The following is a 6,835-nucleotide window of genomic DNA, read 5'->3' on the forward strand; positions in this document are numbered from 1 at the left end:
CTCTATTATTTACACTTGTTTATTCCTTCATTAAGAACGTGTGGTATTTTTTGTTTGTTGATGAGTTTGGAATTACTGATTGAAAATAAATTGTGTGTAACTGTAAAAGGCAACCAATAGTAACTGATACGGCCCAGTCCACAATCGTAACCGAATCCTGCCTTCCCTTGGCTTCCATGTTTCAATAGTGCTGAGAGAAAGTGCACTTATATTTACATAACAACAAATATTAAAGAATATACTTGCATTAAATTAACAGGAAAGTTTCAGAATGTATTAGAAAACGAGAAGGTGGTAAAAAAGGTGGATGTTGAGACACGCGAACCTACAATATATCACCCATCACTCAGTACCTCTGCAGTATTATGCTCTATTCATTACCCGACACTCTGCTTCTGTGATATGTGCCATTGTCTTGTACGTTACTACTTTCTGAACGCTTTAATCGCAAATATGTTATTAATAGGCATATGATTATAGCAAATGGTACCAAGAAAAACGAGCGAGGTGGCGCAGTGGTTAGCACACTGGACTCGCATTCGGGAGGACGACGGTTCAATCCCGTCTCTGGCTATCCTGATTTAGGTTTTCCGTGATTTCCCTAAATCGTTTCAGGCAAATGCCGGGATGGTTCCTTTGAAAGGGCACGGCCGATTTCCTTCCCAATCCTTCCCTAACCCGAGCTTGCGCTCCGTCTCTAATGACCTCGTTGTCGACGGGACGTTAAACACTAACCACCACCACCACCACCAAGAAAAATGCGTTTTCGATGGATCGACATGTCTTTGCCTTGAAACGGCATACTTTCATGACCGACTAGTTAAATCCGAAAATTATTTAATCTACAGCATAATATTTCCTGTGATTTTATCACAACAAATTGTACCAGTAAACGACGGATTTTTGGGAGATAAATTTGCTGGTGGTTTGAAATGGCATATATTCGTAGGACATAAGTAATAGTATACGAGGGTTGGAACTTTAATAGTGGCAACTATTTATTCACAGTCCGTACAAAATAGAGACGTGTTTCAAAGTTTTTACTGAGTTTCAAAGTAGTCACCAGCATTGTGTATAGCCCGTTGCCAGCGATGTGGAAGTCGTAGGATACTCTTCGCAGTGCCAGTTGTGTTGACAGTTCGAGCTGCGCGGTCTATTGTTCGATGAATTTGTAGCAGTTCTGAAGCGAATACCGTGAAGTGTTTCCTTCAGTTGAACTCACGAGGGCTTATGTCAGGGGAATGCAGTATGTAGCATAACACTTAGCAGCCACATCAGTCAAACAAATCAGTAACAGCTTGCACCGAAAGTGCTTGAGCATTGTCTTGCAAAATGATGGTCAGGTCCTGCAGAAAATGTCATCATTTCTGTTTCTAAGCTGGTCGTAGGTTGTGTTCCAAAAATGAACAGCATGGAAACAGAAGTGATGAAACTTTCTGCAGGACTTGACCACCATTTTGTAGGACAATGCTCAAGCACATACAGTGCACGCTGTTACTGATTTGTTTGACTAATGTGACTGCTAAGTGCTATACCACCTACTGCACTCCCCTGAGTTATGAACAGTGATTGTTATACCGACGCCATTACCAGTACATTTATATTTTGTGAATCAGTTTGTGTAATAGTCAAACCAAGTTCTCTACAGTGTGTAAAGTTTGGAGGCAATAATAATGTTGTGGTTTAAATTGCACTCCCCGAGTGTAATTAATTATTTAATGGAAATAGCTCATTATTACCCCATATCCAGTGATTTCTATGTGCTGCAACATCAGTGCAAAGTTACGGTGCGTGACTATCGGCGTAGCTGTATTACAAGAGAAAATGGTCGGAATTAACGCCGAAATTGCCAGCAGACGCCGCTTCATGCAACGGATGGAAGGTGACAGGTACTGTGCCACCTTAATTACTATCCATCTCGATGTGGTGGCTTTTCAGTACATTGCCATAGTCAAAAATCACTCGGTTCCGTCGGAGCAACATGATTCTCAATTAGCGTTTTCAATAACTATATTGACAAGCAGATCTATAGTGTTCTTTAATTAAGCGTTCAAGGAAGTTGCTGCCACCACAGTACACATTGTGCCTTCAGCAAAATGCAAGCTCAATGACATTACATTCACTAATTACAATTTGTGTAGTTTACATTAACCTAAAACAAGTTCAAGTGTTTATCATGTGAGTTTATGTATTGTGAAACGATTTCAGGGTGTGGTATTCTTTTAAATGAATAATGTCCTTCTGCTAGGCAATATCAAACATACAGAATTAAGTGCTCCCTGTTCAGTCACTTCAAAGAGATTATCAGTGCTACTAATAATCAAATATAGACGTAAAAATAAGTTTGTTACGCGCCATTATCATTATTTATTCCAAAAATTCCGGTGTGGCCATGCGGTTCTAGGCGCTTCAGTCTGGAACCGCGTGACCGCTACGGTCGCAGGTTCGATTCCTGTCTCGGGCATGGATGTGTGTGATGTCCTTAGGTTAGTTAGGTTTAAGTAGTTCTAAGTTCTAGGGGACTGATGACCTCAGAAGTTAAGTCCCATTGTGCTCAGAGCCATATTCCAACAATTCCGTATAGTAGTTGGATCACCATAGGGTGTCTATTCAGACGTATTACACACGAGAGCCACTTTCCGGAAGTCCGATGCCGCATGGTCTAATAATAATACAGTAAATTCGTCAGCCTACTATTCACCACTACTAAATTGTTAGCTGGTTCTATATCTTCTACCGGGTACTTCTTACAATACAGTATCTGATTTAGGAGTCTGACCATGATGTAACTTAGCTGAAATCTTCCCATATTTCCCGGCCTTGTCCAAGTATACCTCCCCCTCCTCCTCTTGTGATTCTTGAACAGAGTATTCGCTTTTACAAGCTGAAATTTATAGCCGAACTCAACTGGCCTTTCTCTTCTCTCGTTCCTAGTACCAAGCCGAAATTTATTACAGAACTCAACTGGCCTTTCTCTTCTCTCATTCCTAGTACCAAGCCCATATTTTCCCGTAACCCTTCCTTCTACTCCTTCACTTACAACTGTTTTCCAATCCCTCATGACTATTAGAATTTCATCTCCATTTACCCACTGAATTCCCCGTTCAGTAACGTCATGTACAATCTCTGTCTCTTCATCCTAGGCTTGCAATGTCGGCATGTGTACCTGAACTATCGTTGGTGTTGGTTTGCTGTCGACTCTGATGAGAACAAACCTACCACTGGACTGTTCACAGTAACTCACTCTCTGCCCTGTATTCCTATTCATAACGCATCCTACTCGCATTATACCACTTTCTTCCTGCTATTGATATTACCCTATGCTCATATGATCAGAACGCCTTGTTTTCTTTCCATTTCATTTCACTGACCCCTACTCCACAGCGCCAGGAAGATAGAGTTCAGCGCCCCCTGTCAACAGTAATCTAACGAGCCGCTCATAGCTAGTCGCCCTCAGTTCGTTGCAGACGCCTAAAGCATCACAACTGCGTAATAGGAAGACGATACGTAGCCTGAGTTTTGCGAGTAGTAATGGTGGCTAAAGTACTTGTAAGTTGAAGGCACTGGAAGCTACTTCATAAAGAGAAGTCAACGCTGATTTAACCAGCGGCCCATCGCTGGTCGGCCACAGTTCGGTTGCTGTCTCCGAGGACATCAATACTGAGTATTAGGAAGGTGATAATTAGCCAGCGTTCTGCGAGTAGAAATAGTGGCTAAAGTACTTGCAAAGTGAAGGCATTGGAAGCTATTTCATAAAGACAAGTCAACGCTGATGTAAACAGCAACCGATCGCTAGTCGTCCCCAGTCGTCGCAGGCTCCGAGGACATCAATACTGAGTAATAGGAAAACGATAATTAAGCCTAGTTCTGCTAGTAGTTAAGGTGGCTAATGTACTTGCAAGTGTATGCTACAGGTAGCTGCTGCATAAAGAAAAGTCGACGCTGATATAACCAGCAACCCATCGCTAGTGGTCTCCAGTTCGGTCGCAGACTTCGAGGACATCAACACTGTGTTATATCTATATCTACATCCATACTCCGCAAGCCACCTGACGGTGTGTGGCGGAGGGTACTTTGAGTACCCCTATCTTGGTCTGACGTCTAGCAGATAAGTTTATCTATGAAAAATAAATAAACTTCGCCGGCCGCGGTGGTCTAGCGGTTCTAGGCGCTCAGTCCGGAACCGCGCGACCGCTATGTGTAGTGGGACGAAATTAAACGTCACCCATCCACCAAGTCAGCCCAGTTTGCAGGTGACTATAAGTTTAATTTAGTTTTTGTTTATGTGTTTTCTTATTATTTGTAATAAATGTGAATTATCTAAAAGTTTTGTATTTTTTTTATGTGTTTCATGTACGGAGAGATCGGCGCAACGAACGGGGACAGCATCTTCGTTGCCGCGACCAGAGAGGAAATTGCTGGCCGCTATACGTCGCGGGTCGACAGCCAAGGAGCAACAGAAGATCCTGGAACCGAGTTGTTGCGTCGTGTTTCTAAAAAAATTAAAAATGAATTTTTATACTCTTTTTGTACAACAATGACGTCATAATGAACTTAATCTTATTGAAAAGTTAGTCACTGTCTGTCAACGCTCAAGTTCACATCTGTATGTGTAGGAAGCTAATAAAATAGTGTATGCTATTAAAATTGAAACACGTGTCTTGAAGATTTATTTATGAAGAGTTATGTGAACGGATTAATAATATATTTTGACAAGATTATTGATTCAGACAGCGTTGCCCGAAACTTTGAGTCTAAAAAAAAAGTTTATTTAATGTGTGATTCTGATATCGATTAGATCAAGATAACGTGTGTCGATATAATTTTCTGAGGAGAAACAAACGAAATTTAAATTGGGAAAAAGTTACGAAAACCAATTGGCCCAAGTGATGTAATTTTCTGCACACGACTCAACTGATGTTTTACAGTTTCGTTCAAGAACCATTCTATGACAATTTAAAAAGAATATGAATCATTTTTGAAGTGGGTTGTAACTGACGTAGGTGACGAAGTCTGCACATGGTCATACATATAACAAACGAAAACCTAATAAAACGTCGTTACACCGCACCGTGGCGACCTTAGAAACAGGACTTGTGTGCAACTAAGGCACACAGGTACGAAACAAAACATCAAGAGTCCTTCGGAAGTCAACGCGAGTTTTCGTGGAGCCTTCACCAGCCAGCGGCGACTTCGCGGGTGTGGGCATCTGACGGAGTGCAGCCAAGCAGTACGGTCACGCAGTTGTTCCACGAGAAGGCGCGTCTGTTGGGCAGCCGCTGAACGCTGCAAAACCCCGACAACCTTTTTTCTCCCTAAACTAATAGGCCCAGTACGTCAGCTGCGGGGTGTTCCTCCGGCTGGTATTAGAGGTGTTGCTGAGGGCTTCGCCTGTCTACGGCGGTGCCGGGCGTGGTTGCAGCCAGCGACGTTTCCGGTGTTCGACTCAGCGTCCGGCCGGTTGCGGAAGCGGGGTCGCAGCATCTCAGCGGCTGCATCGACGGCTGTTACATCTGCAGCCCATAGCAGCACACTGATCATCGAGAACTACAAATTACAATATTAGTGTCCGGTGAGTTTGTTTCAAGTTGGAAGTGGAGTGTTGTACATAGGAAGTGTGCTTTTACAGGACTGTTGATTACAAGTTTGCGTGTGTAAATAGTTAATATCTTACAATAATGTCGGGAAGTGAAATGTCAGACGAAGAGCAATCTATGTCCGATAGGAGCATGAGATCCCTTTTTAGGGCGATAGCTAAATTAAAACAATCTAACGGGGATTTCCTAGCTGAATTAAAACAGTCTAACGAAGAATCTACTGCTAGATTAAAAGAGGAATTAAAACAGGCTAACGAGGAATCTACTGCTAGATTGAAACAGGAACTAAAACAGTCTAACGAAGAATCTATGGCTAGATTAAAACAGTCTAACGAGGAAACTACTGCTAGACTTAAAGGGGAGCTAACAAAATCAACAGACAGGTTGCAGGAATATCTTAATGAAACCAGTCGAGAATTAAGTGATAAAATAGAGTCTTCTAAAGTTGAAATGCAGGAAAAATTAGTAGGACTTAGTAATAAGATTGCTGATAATTGTAAAAGGTTAGAAGAACATATCCAGGAATCGCGCGAGGAAAAAGCTCGCATGCGACACGATATTACTGACTTATCCGAGAGACTAGATAGTGTCAATATCTTAGTTGTAAATGAAATACAGAAAAATAACGATATGTTACGAGATGAATTTTCTATGCAAACAGAAACTGTTCGCAGAGAATTATTGGAATCTATTAAAGAGGTCTCTACCAAACCTGGAGAGATTTCTTCAATAGATAATGTAGAATTAGAGACATTAACTCATCAAGTAGAAAAGGACCATACCGAAATCGAAAACATGAAATTTTTAATTACTGAGATATGCAGTAATCTTGAGACTGCCAAAGATAATAATATTGACGAAGGTACAGAGCGTTCACATCGTGAACACAGTGAAGAATCGATATTAGCTAATCGCGTATCCAATACAGAAATGCGGATACAGGAAATTACGAAACGGTTATCGGAATTAGATAATAACGAGAACATTTCAGGTAGCAGAGGTAATAACATAATCAGAGACAACAGTCGCATCGAATTTGCTAGCACGGATGGCAACAATATGAATAAGGCAGTCACGGCAAGCCAATCCGATGCAACTCCGTCTCTGCCAGCTAAACAAAATCCGACTATTTCTCTCGCAGAATGTCTGGATGACATAACAACAAATTCAAATGTAGCAAGTCGATTTCCTGTATTCAAACCAGGAGGCGAACTGCACCCTATAATCTTTATAAAAGC

General features: G+C 41.6%; 1 non-coding gene across 1 annotated transcript; it reads left to right on the top strand.

Moving 5' to 3' along the window:
* Positions 1-501: 501 nt before the first annotated feature.
* Trnaa-cgc lies at positions 502-574 on the top strand. Its single transcript has one exon. It is a non-coding gene; the product is annotated as a tRNA-Ala (tRNA).
* Positions 575-6,835: the final 6,261 nt, after the last annotated feature.

The sequence above is a fragment of the Schistocerca piceifrons genome, chromosome 1, assembly GCF_021461385.2.
Source record: "Schistocerca piceifrons isolate TAMUIC-IGC-003096 chromosome 1, iqSchPice1.1, whole genome shotgun sequence".
In the NCBI taxonomy this organism is placed as follows: Eukaryota; Metazoa; Arthropoda; class Insecta; order Orthoptera; family Acrididae; genus Schistocerca; species Schistocerca piceifrons.